This window comes from Moschus berezovskii, chromosome 16 (genome assembly GCF_049115385.1).
Source record: "Moschus berezovskii isolate FMDL1 chromosome 16, NW_MosBer_1.0, whole genome shotgun sequence".
Lineage (NCBI taxonomy): Eukaryota > Metazoa > Chordata > Mammalia > Artiodactyla > Moschidae > Moschus > Moschus berezovskii.
The window spans coordinates 73,219,547-73,236,269 of NC_142475.1; the positions used below are offsets into that span (position 1 = coordinate 73,219,547).

The 16,723-nt window shown below is 45.2% G+C and overlaps 1 pseudogene; it reads right to left on the reverse strand.

Annotated features, from left to right (window-relative positions):
• Nucleotides 1–2,081: 2,081 nt before the first annotated feature.
• Nucleotides 2,082–3,287, reverse strand: LOC129560014 (SKA complex subunit 3 pseudogene; annotated as a pseudogene).
• Nucleotides 3,288–16,723: the final 13,436 nt, after the last annotated feature.

The window sequence follows — 16,723 nt, forward strand, 5'->3', positions numbered from 1 at the left end:
ATTTGGGAAATACTTTTGCTTGCATCATACTTAGGGTAGCTTCAACCATAGTGAAAAGTTCGGAAGATGTGATGAATGTAAAAGTCACCTCATTTTAATTTGGATCTATTTCACGCATCTGAGAAATGGTCCTATTGGCTCAACTCTGATACCCCTCTGGCAGCCTCTGCAGAGGTTGTACCTTGTCAGCACTGGAGGGTGCTTATACATTTTTATCCAGATAAACGTAGAGGTGCCTGACTGATCTGTCATAATTGTTTCAGGGGGATGGGAAGGAAGGTTTGAAGGAGGCTTGTTGATGACAAGAGAGAAGCGGGGACTGGTGATGCCACTCAGCGCAGTTCAAAGTAGAGGGCTCAGGCATGAGACCATTTTTGTTTGGGACTCGGACCTCTGAACTTGAGGAGCAAATTTTAAGGTCAGCAAGGGGTGGAGGATGGGAAACAACCAGAAATTCTTTTTTTTTTTTTTTCATATAATGTTCTTTATTTCCCATCTCCAACACTCCTGTCTCACTCACACCCCATCTGGTTGTCACACCATTTCCTCTTTCCCTCCTTGAGCAAAACTCATGAAAAGAGCCGTCTCAGTTCATTGTCTTTGCTTCCTCAGCTCCGACCTCTCCACTCAACTCTAGACACTAGTCCTGAGCACACCCTCAGAATTCATCGGTGCTCAGTAACAGTGACTTTGCCAAGTCCAGTGGTAATTCTTTTTTTACTTAGATTCTCAATAATACGGATAGAATCAATAATTCTCCTTGAAATATGTTCTTCCTGTTTCCCTAGCCACTTCTCAGTCTCCTTTGCTAGATTTTTCTGCCTCTTTCCATCTTCTAAAATGAGAACTCCAGGATTCAGTCCTTAGTACACTGTGAATATACTTACTTACTCCTTAAGCAATCCTGTCCACTCTGTGGACTTATATATACCAAGCCATGGTAAACAGTGTGCAAAAGGTTGGTACAGTTCAGGAGTTAGCATCATATATTCTAAGGATGACCAGAGCTTACCTTGAAAAACAAGGTAACATTATACTTAGCAAAACTTAAATTATAACTACACAGTAGTTCCTAGGACAGAGAATAAGTTTTTCTTTAGTGACAATTTTCTGACAAAATGAAGAAACACAAAGTGACGGGTCTTCCCATATGACTTTCAAGGCACAAACATAAAAGAGGATAATCTTTGCTGAATCAGCTTGATGTAGATCATAAGGCTCTTGGGCTCCATGGACAGGACAGCCTGACGCTCTCAGAGACAGGTCCACAGGCACAGTTGACAGTCCAGAGAGGAGTACCCACTTAGGAGGACGCCCAGGATCTTCCAGAGGGTGAGATTCAGGCTCTGTTGGGTGCCAAGCTACATGGGAATCTGGGGAGGTAACAGTCATGTGCTGGGAAGAGCTGATTTGAGAGGATGAAATTGACAAGTTAGAGGAAAACACCCATCCTGACATGACAGCAGGCGAGTGTCTAAGTCTAAATGTTTGGGACACCCACTTCAGTTTAGCTACCGAGGCCTGTAAATGTCTCTTTTTCTGAATCAGTTTAGGCTGTCTTTTGGAAACAACAGTGTCTTAAAGAGCGCTGTTGAAAGACAGTGGGCAGAGCCAATCCCAAGGAAGAAGCCCAGCTCTAGCAACAACTGTCCAGCCCTGAGAAAACTGAAGCTGGTCTCATTTGAGTGGCAAACAGTAACGTTTAAATTTCAAAAATTATTTATCCTGCTTCCTAATATTATTTAAACCACACAATTCCACGAGGCAGGGTCAACTTGAAATCAATGAAATAATAATGATCTTTCAAAACTGAGCAGCTGATCTACACATCAACAAGACAGGTTAGATTAAATCAAACTTAACAAAAAGCATTTTATGACATCAGTGTCCACGCTCATCTTTAATATGAGTCAGTTTTTCAGTCTACGGCCATACCACCCTGAACGCGCCTGATCTCGTCTAATATGAGTCAGTTTTTCAAAAGGGGAAGATGTAGGGGAATGTCAAAAGCAAAGTTAGACCAGATTTGCTTTTATCTCTGTCCAGTTTCTATAATGGAAGGATGGATACACATCATTTCTTCACCAGTTTTTTTTGTTGCCAACATCTCGCACTTTCTGTCCTCCATGCTGAGGAAGGAACAGTTTGCTGGGTGGCACCACTCTAACTGCTACCAGAGTCGCTAGGTTTGAGTTATATTTTGACAAAATCTGGCAACTATCTTTTGGAATCTTCTGTAGTAACTTCTGGAGGTGTAGGTATTTTGAGCAGATTCTCATAAGAAGAAATCGTAGGAGAAGAGGGACCTGCAAAACTCTCAAAGCACTCATCTGAATTTGACACTAACGATGCACTTTTTTCATTTCCAAATCATATGATGAACTGTTTGCTTTTAATAATGGATAATTTGTGGATACCAAAGCTGTGCTGCTCTTTGCAGAAGGGACTTTCAAACCAGGAGTGCAGAAGGGAGAATGGGTGTGCTCAGCATCGTTTTTTTTCCAACGGCTGGGTCTTGAGGCCAGGAGTGGCAAAGACATTATCACTGGGCACTCATTCTACTTCTGTGGTGTCCTTACTGTTAGTCTTCACATTTTTAAGTCCAATTGTGTAATCGTCATTTAAGCACGTACTATATTCAGAGATACCAAAGTGTTCTAATTTAGGAGTTACACACTCAAAATCATCCATCTTTAGTGCACATTTTGGAGTTCTTACTAGCGACTATTTGGAAAACGGAGTTAAAATTTTTGGCTCTTCCTTCTGGGTGTTTACTGCTTGGGGTGAGTTTGGCAGAACTTGGAATACAATGTACTACTCAAGTCCAAAATCAGAAAGTTGTGAACTACACGGTGACTTCTCAGAAACAGAAGTGCTTACAAATCCAATAAATCGTCTTTCATGTTGGGCTTTCACATTCACTGGACTCTGGTTTAGAGTCAGTGACTTCTTGTTCATCCACTGAATTTTTCTTGGCATGTGGATTATATCCATACTTCTGGAAAAACTCTTTCATTTTCCTGATATCCACTGAATTCTTTTTCAGCAATATTTTTGTTGCCTTTATGAAACCAACACTTTGTTGACTTTCCAAGCTTGCTTTATCAAGACTAATGCTGACTTCATCCCTTACAGTCCGTACTTCCGAGCGGAGCTCATGGAAAACTCTCATGGGACGGTCTTCAAAGTCACTGTCTGTGCAGCGCTAGCTGCAACCTGGCTGTCTCCCCAGCCAGGGTGATGGCCAGAGACCGAAGCTTCCTGCTAAAGCCAGCGATCAGTTCCATAGAAGAGCCTGGTGCTCTGCCTCAGCACCCGCGCCCATCTGAACCCCAGTGCCGGAAATGCCACAGGCTCCAGGAGCCGCAAAAGGCCTTTTTTGCAACCAGAAATTCTTGAAGACTTGAGAAAATGTGCTGCTTTATCTCAACATGTCATTAAACATTCGTTGTCCCCAGGAATATATTAATAGTATTGACAATAAAACAAGAAGAGGGATTTTAGAAACACCAAGCTATAATTCTTCTTGGATGAATACCTACAGCCCAGTAAACAAACCTCATTGCTGACAAACTTAAGCTATCGAAGACTCAGAGGATGAAACTAAAATGATGAGAATAATAAGCATGATAGAAGGACAATACACAAAACATGCCAGGGGATAAAGTCACCCACAGAAAGCCGGAAGAGCTCGGAGAGAGGGTTCTGCTCAGAACCCCACAAACACAGGCATTCAAGGGGAAGGCAGAACAAGAGACATCCAGGGAGGGGAAAAGAAACCTTTCCGGTGCTGTGAGGGGAAGGGGGTCGTGTGCTGGGAAATCTGAAAACAGGCAGGGACCAGGGACGTTAAGACTGAACAAAGATAGGTAGCAACCAGGGAGGTGCTAGTGTCCCTAATTTTCAAGAGGTGCTGACAGCAGAGCCAGGGAAGGATGGGGAGGACTGGGAGGAACCTGACAAGGCACATGGAAGGAAGCCTGGTGACTGACTCAAGACATCTGCTCTAAGGTGGACCCTGAGAACTGTGTTACTTATTAACAACTACTCACAAATGCAAATGGCTTACTTCAAAGGGAGGGAGGAAAGGAAGGGAGGGAAGGGGAAAGTAGACAGGATTTAATACAACCCTTGGACTTCCCAGGTGGCACTAGTGGAATCCACCTGCCCATACAGGAGATGCAAGAGATGTGAGTTGGATCCCTGGGATGGGAAGATCCCCTTGAGAAGGGAATGGCAACCCACTCCAGTATTCTCACCTGTAAAATCCCATGGACAGAGGAGCTTGGCTGGCTGCAGTTCATGGGATCACAGAGAGTGGGAGAGGACTGAGCAGCTGAGCACGCATGCACACAATATCACCTGTAGTTACCTATATTCTGATATGATTTCTGGAAATAATGCAATGTAGGAGAGCTGGCACTGGTGTGCTGGGAATTGTCCGTGATTCTGCATTTTAAAAGATGCCATGTGACTGCTGCTGTGGAAGAGGGCATATGGAAATGCGAGGCAGGTCAGAAGGCTACTGCAGAATCCAGGAAAGTGATGAGAGCACAGCCCCTCCACAGGGAGAGGGACATCCGTGGTGGAAATGGACCTGGAGATTGGAGAGCCTCCTGGAAGGGGAAGCACTGGGAGATGAACCCAGGAGCCCCGAGGACTAAGATCCCCCGGAGAGGCTTGTGTGCCCAGGAGGGGGCCACCTTACCTTTGGAGGTCAGGCTGGGAGGACGGACGTGGGTGTAGGTAAATTGTAGGTAAAGGATGGGAAGTTACCAGAAAGCACACACATGACCTCAGTTTTCTCAATGACTCACAAGGTGAGTTTGTCTGCTGAGAGCAGGGGTGGGCAGGAATTGAGAATGAGTCTTGAGAAAAGCGCTGAGGTCTATAAATAGTCTTCTAACTAATCAGTTGCTGAGAGGGACTGCGGGTCTGTCTTCGGGCATCAGAGGCATGAAGGCAACCTCTTACCAGGGACCACGGTCCCAGCTCTGTACCCGCTGCTGTGTGTGGGGGATGGACAGTTAACACTCCCGTCTTCCCTGTGCTCTGCAGCCCTGGGGTCACCGCCATATTAAATAGCATGAGGGTCACTCACATTTCTGCTGCCTCTGTGAGCATTTGCATCCTGAATAGCTAAGACACACTGGGATTTCAAATAAAACTTAAAACTAAATTGTACTATATAGACTGTCATTGCTGAGCAAAGGAGCCTAAAAATTTACAAAATATTTTGTTGTTGTTGTACAGTTGCTAATTTGTGCTGGGCTTTGCAACCCCATGAACTGCAGCACACCAGGCTTCCCTGTCCTTCACAAAATATCATTAATGAGAATTGAAACAAAAAGCAATTTCTGCTTACAATATTCTAATTGTTTCTGAGTTTTGCTCCAAATCTACAATAAACAGAACGTTATTTCCCTATCCTCCATACAGATTAAACTTTTTTCAGTTATACATATACATGTATCTATTCTTTTTCAATTTTTTTTCCCAATTAGGTTGTTACATAATATGGAGCATAGTTGCCTATGAATGTTTTGCTTTAAAAAAAAAAAAAAGGTTATAGAGGATTTGCTGACATCAGACAATGAATTATTTGCAAAGATTCCTTGTGGTATATTATACAACTCAATCTGCTTTCATATATATAGTGTCCCGCGTGGAGAAGGAAATGGCAAATCACTCCAGTATTCTAGGTGTGAAATTCCATGGACAGAGGAACCTGGCAGGCTACAGTCCATGGGGTCGCAAAGAGACACCACTGAACAACTGAGCACGAACACATGCATGGTAGTGACTCAGTTATTTTTGTGCTGAGCGAGTCACTCTTGTCTTGTTTCAAACTGAATGGGAAAAATAGGAAATAAATAAACGTGAAAACTTTGTTTACCAGAAAAAAAAAAAAAATAGCATGCGGCCTGGAGGAAGCTACTGATTCCAAAGTGGGAGCTTTTAAAAAATAGTTTGGATTATTGTTGGGAAATTTTTTTTGTGCTCAAAATATATGGCTTGTACCTACACATACATACAATGAGTGTATATATACTTTGTGTATTCAATGACAGTATACATATACATGTGTCATAGCACTAATATATGTGTGTATATGTTTGTAGGTATGCAGACATATGGGTATTATAAATGTATCATGTATGTATACACATATGCATATAATCCATATGGGTTTCCCTAGTGGCTCAGATGGTAATGAATCTGCCTGCAACACAGGAGACTCAGGTTCAATTTCTGAATGGGGAAGATCTTCTGAAGAAGGGAATGGCTACCCATTCCAGTATTCTTGCCTGGAGAATCCCATGGACAGAGGAGCCTGGTGGGCTACACTCCATGGGTTGCAAAGAGTCGGACATGACTAAAGTGACTGAGTACAGTACAGTACCTTTTCCTTAAAGTTCTTCAACAGTTCCCCATTTTCTCCTGACCAAGTCCCAACCAAGCCCTTCATGGACTGGGTCCTGCTTGTCTCCTCGTATGTCTGTCCTTCTTGAACCCCAGGCTCCACCCAGGCCAGGTAGCTTGCATTTCTCCCATCATGCATCTGTGCTTTGCTTGCTCGGGTTCTGATTCCTGCGACGCTGTTCTCAGCCCCCACCACCTTCCAGATGGAAAGCACCTTCTCCTCCACCTCAGCTCCTCTAGAGAACATTTCCCAAGACTCAGTTGTTTCAAATCCTCCAGCCCTGACCAGGGAAATGACTGCTCTCCCTCTCTCCCCTTCACTGTCCCTCGTACACATCATTATCATAGCAAATACAATATTAAATGCACTTGTTTATTTATAGGTCTGTCTTCCTGTGTGCTTCCCAGGTGGCACTAGTGGTAAAGAACCTGCCCGCCAATGCAGAAGACACAAGAGAATGAATTCCATCCCTGGATCGGGAAGATCCCCTGGAGGAGGGCATGGCAACCTACTCCAGTATTCTTGCCTGGAGAATTCCATGGACAGAGTAGCCTGGCAGGCTACAGTCCAGTGCATCACAAAGAGTCAGACACGACTAAAGTGATTTAGCACGAACAATGTCTTCCTGTGCCATGGGAGGCAGGGGCAAAATCTGTTTACATGGTATGGTTTTAAAATCTTTGGCTCAACCTATGTGACCTAGGGCAAGATATGTAACCTCTTCTATATCTGTTCCGTCTTCCATACAGTTCAAATGGTAATCATAGTCTCTATGCCATAGAATAGTTATGAAGCATAAATGAAATAATGCATGTGAAGTGCTTAGAGAATATCTGATATAGTCAACCAAGTGTTTGATCTAAGGAAGTACGTAACCAATAACAACTGTTCAGTGGTTAAAAGGAAGAATATTTATCATTGATAAGAAGAATGAATAACCTAATCCCAGATGTTTATTTAGAAAGACAAATGAGGAAGTTGAATGACTGGAAGAAAGAATATTATAAGGGAACATCTTTTGGTGTCTGTATGGTCAAAATACCTCCAAAGACCTCTCAAGTTTCTGCCATAAACTCTTCCAGTCCTCCAAAACCAGCCTAACCAGGCTACAGAGATCTTTAACACATCACAGTCTTCTTAGAAAACAAAAACTCAGTGAAACCAATAAGAAAGGCTCACTGCCATAGTTTTCACTACGAAGCTAGGGGAGTCTCATTGTGCTTTAAGAATGCAAGCCAGTCCTGCTGTAGACTTTGAGGAACTTTTCCGTGTTTTCTATACTGACCCACTTGCATCAAAATGTTGGCAAACTAGGCTCTCTCCTGAATGTTAAATAGTAAATAACCTTTTCTCCAACTAGCCTGGCTTTGGGCATAAATTCTTATTTTGCATGAGCAGGTACTATCTACTTTCAAGGTACACAGCTGACTTCCACAGTGGACACTAAACATTATATGATATACATGAATCATTTGTTATAAGGCAACACACGATGCAGTGAACATTACTGGAGACTTCATGGTGACGCTACCCAATTTCCATGCCTTCCCATTAAAGTGGACTTCACACCCAGTCTCAGGTGGACCTTGTGATCCAGGTCTAAGCCATCAGCATGTCTCATTTCCCTATCCTTTGATCCCCGTGGACCATATGTGACCTAGTCAGAGCCAATGAAATGCAATGACATTTTCACTGCATCTTCTGGGGAAGAAACTGTCACATAAAACCTTTGGCATAAAATATAAGAGAATAAGTGGGTTAGCGGGGACCTTTCTGCCATAAAATCCAAAGCTGAAGTCAACACAAAGGAAGGCAGAGCAAGGAATAACATTTTTAAAATTTGGCAGGTGCCACTGAGAAGTCTGAGCCCTGAATTGAGTCTTGTCTGTAGCTAGCATCCTCTTTTCAGTTTCTGAGTCAATAAATTCCCTTTTTGACTAAGACAGTTTGGGTTAGGTTTTTCTGTAACCGCAACTAAATAATCCCAACTGGCCCTCATCAAAGCCACTTTTCCCAAACAGGAGCTCCACACTCTGATTCTATCAAAAAGATACTTGGTGTCTCTGGAGAACTCAGATGTGAATGAATCACAGCGTATTTGGGAGGATAAGTGTCTTGGGTAAGAAAATATCTCCTTTGGGGAGGCCTGTGGTTCACGTTTCTGTGTGGGCCAGGAAACTCCTATAAATTTCACCTGTTGACACATTTTCTTTGCAGGCATTTTGCTGCTTCACGGGGAGGAGCAGGAAACAGAGTTGGAGGAGGGAAGGCGTGAGGCAAATATGAATGATTGTGCAGGAAGCAATACAGCTGATGGCCTTTTAGCAGAGGGCTGGCATGTGGGTACATGCGGTGTGAATTCACAGTGGAGGAACTAATCAGGCAACGTTATCTGATCTGGAACAACAAGAAAAAGAAAGGGTCTCTTTCATTTTCCCCTGCTTTGGTCTTTCTGAAAGCCCTTATCAAGGGGACAGGCCTTGGAAGCACCCAACCAGAAACCAGTGACTTTGGATTGTGCTAAAGTGGGGACCCGGGATCTGGCTTGCTTTTCAGGGACCGACTATCATTTCATTTTCAGAATGGAGCCGGAATTTTGTTCTGTGAAAATAGAGCAGGTTCTGGATTGAAAACAAAAGTCAGACGTGCTGATGCTTGAATATGAAGAAGTACAGAGTTTCATAAGTTCTTCTGAGTAATAGAGGCTAGTCTCCAGCCTGGGGGTGAGGAGGTGGTGAGAGCAGAACCAGAGTCTGGGAGGTTATTTCTCATGTAAAAATCAAAAGCCCGAAGCAACACATTGAACAATCAAAATGCAAAGCAGCAGAGCTTTCAGGAGGGGACTTGGCCTTTGGGTACCAGGATGGGTTTCAAACTTGCTTCTGTCCCGCACTGTCTCCATGGTGAAGAGAAGTTAGTTATCTTCTCTGAATCTGTTTCCTCATCTTTAAGCATCAGTTAGGTTCTTGAGAGAAGTAAATAGGTTGGATTATATCAAGAGTTTTGTTATGGTTCAGTCGTAAAATCATAGCTAACTCTTTGTGACCCCATGAACTGCAGCAAGCTAGGCTTCCCTATCCTTCACTCTCTCCGAGAGTTTGCTCAACTGCAAGTCTGTTGAGTCAGTGATGCCATCCAATCATCTCATCCTCTATCACCCCCTTCTCCTCCTTCCCTCAATCTTTCCCAGCATCAGTCTTTTCCAATGAGTCAGCTCTTCACATCAGGTGTTTATGCATCAAGAGTTTATGACCCATTGTAAGGACCTAAATAGAACCTAAATAAATGGTAATGACACATTTTCACTTACTCTGGTAAGATTTAGATCAAATACAGGTTTGTATGTACCAAGACATGGGTACCTTCTTCTCATATGGCAGACAGAGGGGGCAAAGTTCAGTTTCACCTTAATGTGATTTTCTTAAAAATATCAAGAGAAAAACACCAACTTGCCACCATATCTCTGCACTTGTCTAGCTTCTGTGGAAGAAAGATCTTGTCTTTCAAGACAAGATCTTTTGAAAGCAAAATCTTGCCCCTACACTACTGACAACTCTCTAATTCCAAACTGTCTAGAGACAAAGCAAAATCAAAAGACTTCCATTAGACCGTCGATTTCTTGAGTATGAAAGGGAAAGTGTTAGTCACTTACGTGTCAAACTCTTTTGCAACCCTAGAGAGTACAGCCTGCCAGGCTCCTCTATCCATGGGATTTTCCCAGGCAAGAATACTGGAGTGGTTTGCCATTCCTTTTCTCCAGGGTATCTTCCCAAGTCAGAGACTGAACCCATGTCTCCTGCATCGCAGGCAGATTCTTTACCGCTGTACTACCAGGAAAGCCCATGGAATTTGCTCTTTACTGTATGTCAATTCTACTTTAATTTTAAAAGGATGTGCCCTTTTTTCAACGGATAATGAAAATAACAGAACTTGGTCAGTCAGAAGTATCTGCTCCAGCTACTTTCTTTTACTGTGTTACTATGAAGTCTGGGATATTCTGGACCAGAGGAAGGGAGACTATGGTAGGAAGATTTCTGCTGAGAAATAAGACTCGAAGAAGGATCTAGCCCTTGGCCTTGCCCTGAACTCACGTTCTTCTCAAGCACCAACCGAGCTTCCATCTCTGGTCTTGTTCTTTACAGTGAATACATCCCACCCTACATGATGCCATGAAAATCTCCCTCCCATAGCATGCAGTCCACAACGCCCACTGCCACTGCCTGCCAGACCACACCTTTCTCTGCAGCCTGCTGGCCCCAGGCCTCACTCCAATTCAGCCCACCGGACAAGCTTCTAGTAGGGTGGATGCTGACCTGGCCAACCGGGTGATTTTGCTTCCCTTGACATTTTCAACAGGGTGAAAAAAGTGATTATCTCTGCATCCCAGTGAAATCTGGCTAAAACTTTCCCTCAGCATTCCAGTTAGCGTCAATGGGACTTGTTCTCCAAGTACTCTTCAAATAGACCTCTTCAAATCCAAGTCCTCTGGAAGCTGCCATGCTCCTTCTCAACAGCCTGGCACATTCTTTTTGGTGACACTGTGGATTCTTCCTAGGTGAAAGCTGAGAGATATAAAGGCATCATAAAAGAATTCTGAAGGGTTTGGACAGGATTATTCTAAGGAATTTATCCACCCACTTCAAGCAATTTCTTCTGTTGATCTTTAGGATTACTAGGGAAGCAGCCAGGGCTTTTGTTGATGGATCCCAGAATCTTATCCTTGTGGGTGCATAGAGAGTGGTATTGCCGGTGCAAAGGGGTTTTTTTTTTTTTCCCTCTGACTGGCTCAAAGTGGGATACCAGATCTAAGTAATAAATAAGCCCATGTAAGAATGAGACGATTTAAGGATTATATTTGATTCTCCTAAACTTAGTTTGGAAGAGCAGGGTGGGGGTAACGGGGAGCAATTTTCGTCTTTCTCCATCACATACTCAGGCCTCACCTGAGAAACAGAGCGTACCACCCAGCCTCCATTTAAAGGTGAGGTTTTGAGGGAGGTGGGAGGGGGGTTCAGGAGGGGGAACTTATGTAAACCCGGGGCAAATTCATATCAATGTATGGCAAAACCAACCAATATAATATTGTAAAATAATTTGCCTCCAATAAAAAATAAATTAATTACAAAAAAAAAATAATAATAAAGGTGAGGTTTTTCTTGGAGGGGTGTGTATGTGTGTGTAAAAGATGCTAGCATTAGTGGGACTTGATCAACAGAACTGGTGCTAACTGGAGTTAACAGCTGCTGATAAATCAGGGAAATACAGGAGAGAAGAGATAAAGCATAGAAAACCCTGGAGTTGGCTTCATTGAATTACACCAGGACAATGAGACCAGGGCGGTCTGTGGACCAAAGGCCTTCCCTCTTGGGTTCTTCGGGCAGAATTAGCAAAAAAACAAGTTGCAGAAGAGCCCTTTCTCCAGCCAGAATTCTTAGTAGGCAGTCATGTGGGGGTAATCGCCTCTTTGTCTGGCTCCGATTCCCTCTCGCCCTCAGACCCTCTGATTTCTGCCTGAATGGACAGCAGTTGAGTCTGGGGGAAGCGTGGGGGGGAGGGGAAGGAGAGGAGCTCCACCATCCGGACAAAGCCCTGGAGGTCTCCTCTCCCCACGTGGAGACAGGCAGGAAGGAGGCTGGTAGTGACACTGGTGGACGTGATTGCTCCTTCACTATCTGCCCTCACCTTTACGACGTGCTGTGAGATGGGAATTATTGACCCGATCTTCACAGAACAAATAAGGTTAAATAAGTTGCCAAAATTCCCCAGCTACTATGTGGTGGGCTGGAGAATTTTTCCTACATCAGCCCAAGGGCAGGAGATGACTCAGCCATGGGGGTAAGGGGCTGGGGATCTGGACAAGGCTTGACATCCTGAAACATGAGAGTCAGGGTGTGTGTGTGTGTGTGTGTTCCTGAAACATGAGAGTCAGGGTGTGTGTGTGTGTGTGTGTGTGTGTTCCTGAAACATGAGAGTCAGGGTGTGTGTGTGTGTGTGTGTGTGTGTGTGTGTGTGTGTGACTTCACGCCCCAAGGCTCCTCTGTCCATGGGATTCTCCAGGCAAGAATACTGGAGCGGGTTGCCATTTCCTTCTCCAGGGGATCTTTCTGACCCAGGTATCAAACTTGAGTCTCCTCCTTGGCAGGCGGGTTCTTTACCACTAGGGCCAGGTGCTCAGTGATAAATGATACCCCGGTCCCACAGACAGAGGTAAAGGCAGAAAGAGAGGCTGATCTGGCCTGCCCCATACCACTAAACTATTTTATTTTACTACTTTCATTTTCAGATAATTTATATATATATATATATATAAAAACAGGGAAAGGCAGACTTCTTTGGCTACAGACTCTTTCCTTTTTGGTTGCTGTCTTTTTCAATTCCAATCTAGAAGCTAATGAGGTAAGCAAAACTCAGTGGCAAACCAAGGAAATTAATTTAATACCCTCTCTTGAGGCCCTGGCAAGTATTCCCACATCTTTTGGAGTAAGAGTCTGGCCACTGGCAGAGCCAAAAGCTTCTTGACTGTGGTCACAGAAAGCAGACACTATTGTTACAAGTTCAGGCTGGCATGCAGTCAAGCTGCATCCCTCGCAGGGAGATGTGGTTGTCTGTGGTCCATCATCCACCCTGCTCTGGACAGAGGACTGTTGGTGTTGTTCAGTCAATCAGCCGTGTCCAACTCTTTGTGACCCCATGGACTGTAGCACGCCAGCCTTTCCTGTCCTTCACTATCTCCCAGAGTTTGCTCAAACTCAAGTGCATTGAGTCGGTGATGCCATCCAACCATCTCATCCTCTATCGTCCCCTTCTCCTCCTGCCTTCAATCTTTCCTAGCACCAGAGTCTATTCCAATGAGTCAGCTCTTCACATCAGGTGGGCAAAGTATTGGAGCTTCAGCTCCAGCATCAGTCCTTCCAGTGAATATTCAGTGTTGATTTCCTTTAGGATTAACTGGTTTGAACTCCTTGCAATCCAAGGAACTCTCAAGAGTCTTCTCCAACACCACAGTTCAAATCGTTGGTGGATAATGAGCAGAACTGTCCACACCAGTCCCAGGTCTGGATCACAAATCACTTGTGACCTTCTACGCCCTCTTGTCTTCCAGCCACGGGAATGAGTGGACCCCAGGAACTGTACCAAGAGCCACATGCTGAACCTGGTGAAGCCACAGAGAAGGAGGCTAGATGCTTGGCTGGGAGAGTCAGCCTTGGACTGTCCGGAAATCAGGACACAAACTTGTGGCATGTAAGGCAGCTACCATGGGGTGATTTTTCTGCTATAGCAGCTGACATTTCCTTAACAAACACATCCCAAAGCCAGCTTCTGCTCACCTTCCTGGCATCACAATGGGAACCGAAAAGCTCGAGACCTGGAAGAATAAAACCCACTCTTCCAGAAAACAAAAAGACCTATGGACTTCTAAGCCTCAGGACTTCCTTCTCTCGTACTTTATGTCTCAACTACAGGGAGTGCGGAAAGAATTTCGAAAACATTTTCTTTATCTGATTTAGAAGCATCCAATTGTGGCACCCAGAATATTTATCAGAGAAGGCAATGGCAAGCCACTCCATTACTCTTGCCTAGAAAATCCCATGGACGGAGGAGCCTGGTAGGCTGCAGTCCATGGGGTCGCCTGGTAGGCTGCAGTCCATGGGGTCGCTACGAGTCAGACATGACTGAGCGACTTCACTTTCACTTTTCACTTCATGGCAACCCACTCCAGTGTTCTTGCCTGGAGAATCCCAGGGACAGGGGAGCCTGGTGGGCTGCTGTCTATGGGGTCACATAGAGTCGGACACGATTGAAGTGACTTAACAGCAGCAGCAGCAGAATATTTACACCTCACTGGAGGGTAAAGTCGTAAATTAAAACGATTTTTTTAGATGATGGTGGGAGAAGGCCAAAGGAAATTAGCTTAAAGAGTGAATGATAGGGCTTTATAGGGCTTTTAAGTAGTTTTATTGTCATAAATAAAAAGTAGAGTGAACACTAGCTGCCTCCAGAAATCCTCAAAACCCTGCTTTTGTGAATCCAGACGATTTTTGTGGACCTGGCACCCGTTGTTTGGGTGCAATGTGTCAGTCTAAAGTGCTTGAGAGTGTTTAAAACATTTTTTCACCTAAACACTTTAAATCCACCCTTCATGCAAGCCTGTTTAGCCTGGTAACGTACACTATCTCCAATTATCTGAGCATGCTGCGTGCTAAGTCACTTCAGTTGTATCTGACTCTTTGCGACCCCATGGACTGAGCCTCCTGAGCTCCTCTGTCCATGGGATTCTCCAGGCAAGAATACTGGAGTGGGTTGCCATTTCCTTCTCCAGGGGATCTTCCTGACCCAAGGATTGAACCTGTGTCTCCTGAAGGCCTACATTGCAGGTGGATGCCTTACTGCTGAGCCACCAGGGAAACCTAATTATCTGAGCAATAAGTAGATTTTTGTTTCTGCATCTGTCAAGTGCTGCTACTGCTGCTGCTGCTAAGTCGCTTCAGTTGTGTCTGACTCTGTGCGACCCCATAGACGGCAGCCCACCAGGCTCCACCGTCCCTGGGATTCTCCAGGCAAGAACACTGGAGTGGGTTGCCATTTCCTTCTCCAATGCATGAAAGTGAAAAGGGAAAGTGAAGTCACTCAGTCATGTCCGACTCTTCCCGACCCCATAGACTGCAGCCTACCAGTCTCCTCCGTCCATGGGATTTTCCAAGCAAGAATACTGGAATGGAGTGCCATTGCCTTCTCCGCTGTCAAGTGTTACAGATTCCAAATGGGTGGCTCTAAGGTTAGTGAGGTTGGTAGAGCTGGTCTTCATTTCCACGATGGCAGGAAAGTATACGATTGGATGGAAGGTTCAGTGTCATTAGATGATAAAAGGGTTGGTGTGAAAGAGAAGTCTTCTCAATGGAAACAAGGAATCCTGAAATAGCAAGCAAGGGGGCAATAGGGCTTCTCTGGTAGCTCAGATGGTAAAGAATCTGCCTGCAATGCAGGAGACCAGGGTTCAATCCCTGGGTCGGGAAGATCCCCTGGAGAAGGGAATTCCTACCCACTCCAGTATTGTTACCTGGAGAACTCCATGGACAGAGGAGCCTGCCGGGCTACAGTCCACAGGGTCACAAAGAGTCGGACATGACTGAGCGACTAACACACACACACACACAATGAGGCAATGATTTTAGATAAATGGGGTCCTGATACCCAGGGCTCTCTGAAGTTCTATTTTCAGCCTAGGTAACCAGGAATTATCACTGGAGCATCGTTTACCTGGTCAGGGTGCAGAGAAGATCAGGGCTCTCTCAGGGTTGACTTACATATCTGGCCACATAGGAAAGAGCTGTGAGATGAGTCAAAAAACCCCTCTGCACTCAGACCTGTGAAGGATAAAAACACATGGAGAAGATGCCCCAGGTGGCACACTGTATTTTCAGAGCTGAAAGCCAGCACCAGTGGATTACGCTCTGTACCTGGTGTCTTTAAGACACTGCAATGAGTGTGTGGCTGGCCCTTTAAAAAAAAGCTCCAAACCAGAGAAACCTCAGCCAGCAGAATTAGTCAGTTTGTTTTAGTAACAGCTTCCCACGCCCTGGTCTCCCATTACTTCATCTGCATTCCCCAGATGCTGGGCCCACAGCCCGTGGCAGTTCCCCTCATGGTTTTCATAATCTCCCAGGGAACTCCCAGTACCTGGACAAACCCCGTGACCCCAGGACATCACCTCCTGGGTCACAGGTGGAACCTGATGCCCTCACCCAGCATCTCTGGTTGTAACCCTACCTGCTCCCCATTGCAGACCTGCGTCAGAAGCTGCCACAGTCAGAGGGGAAGTGACCTTGTCTGGTCTTGCCCAGGTCAGCCTCTGCCACACAATTCCAAGCAGCAGAGAAAAGTCCTGAATCCGGGGGTTGCTTAGTGAGGCTTCACTGAGAGGGTCGCCCCTCAAGGATGGCCAGGGTCTTTGCCCAGCGGCTCAGAGACCCGGCTGGTCAGTCAGCGAGTTGGCAACACGCCCTTCCTCACGCTCTCTCCCCAGGAGCAGGCATCAGAGAAATCCCCATGGAGGCGAGGGACAGAGGATGATTCCAAGGAGCTTAAAATAGAGCTTACTGGCTGGAAAGTGACATGGAGTGCAAGGAGGGAGCGGGCTTCAGGCAGGGCTGGATCCAGACCCAGTCCAGATGCTCCTGTCAGGGATCTGGCTCTTCATCTCAGAAGTGAGTCCACCCGAAAGGCAGGCCTCTGCCAGAAGCAGGGATGTTCACCCCAACAGTTTAGCAACTCCAGGGGATGGGCCTGCCTGCCCTAACA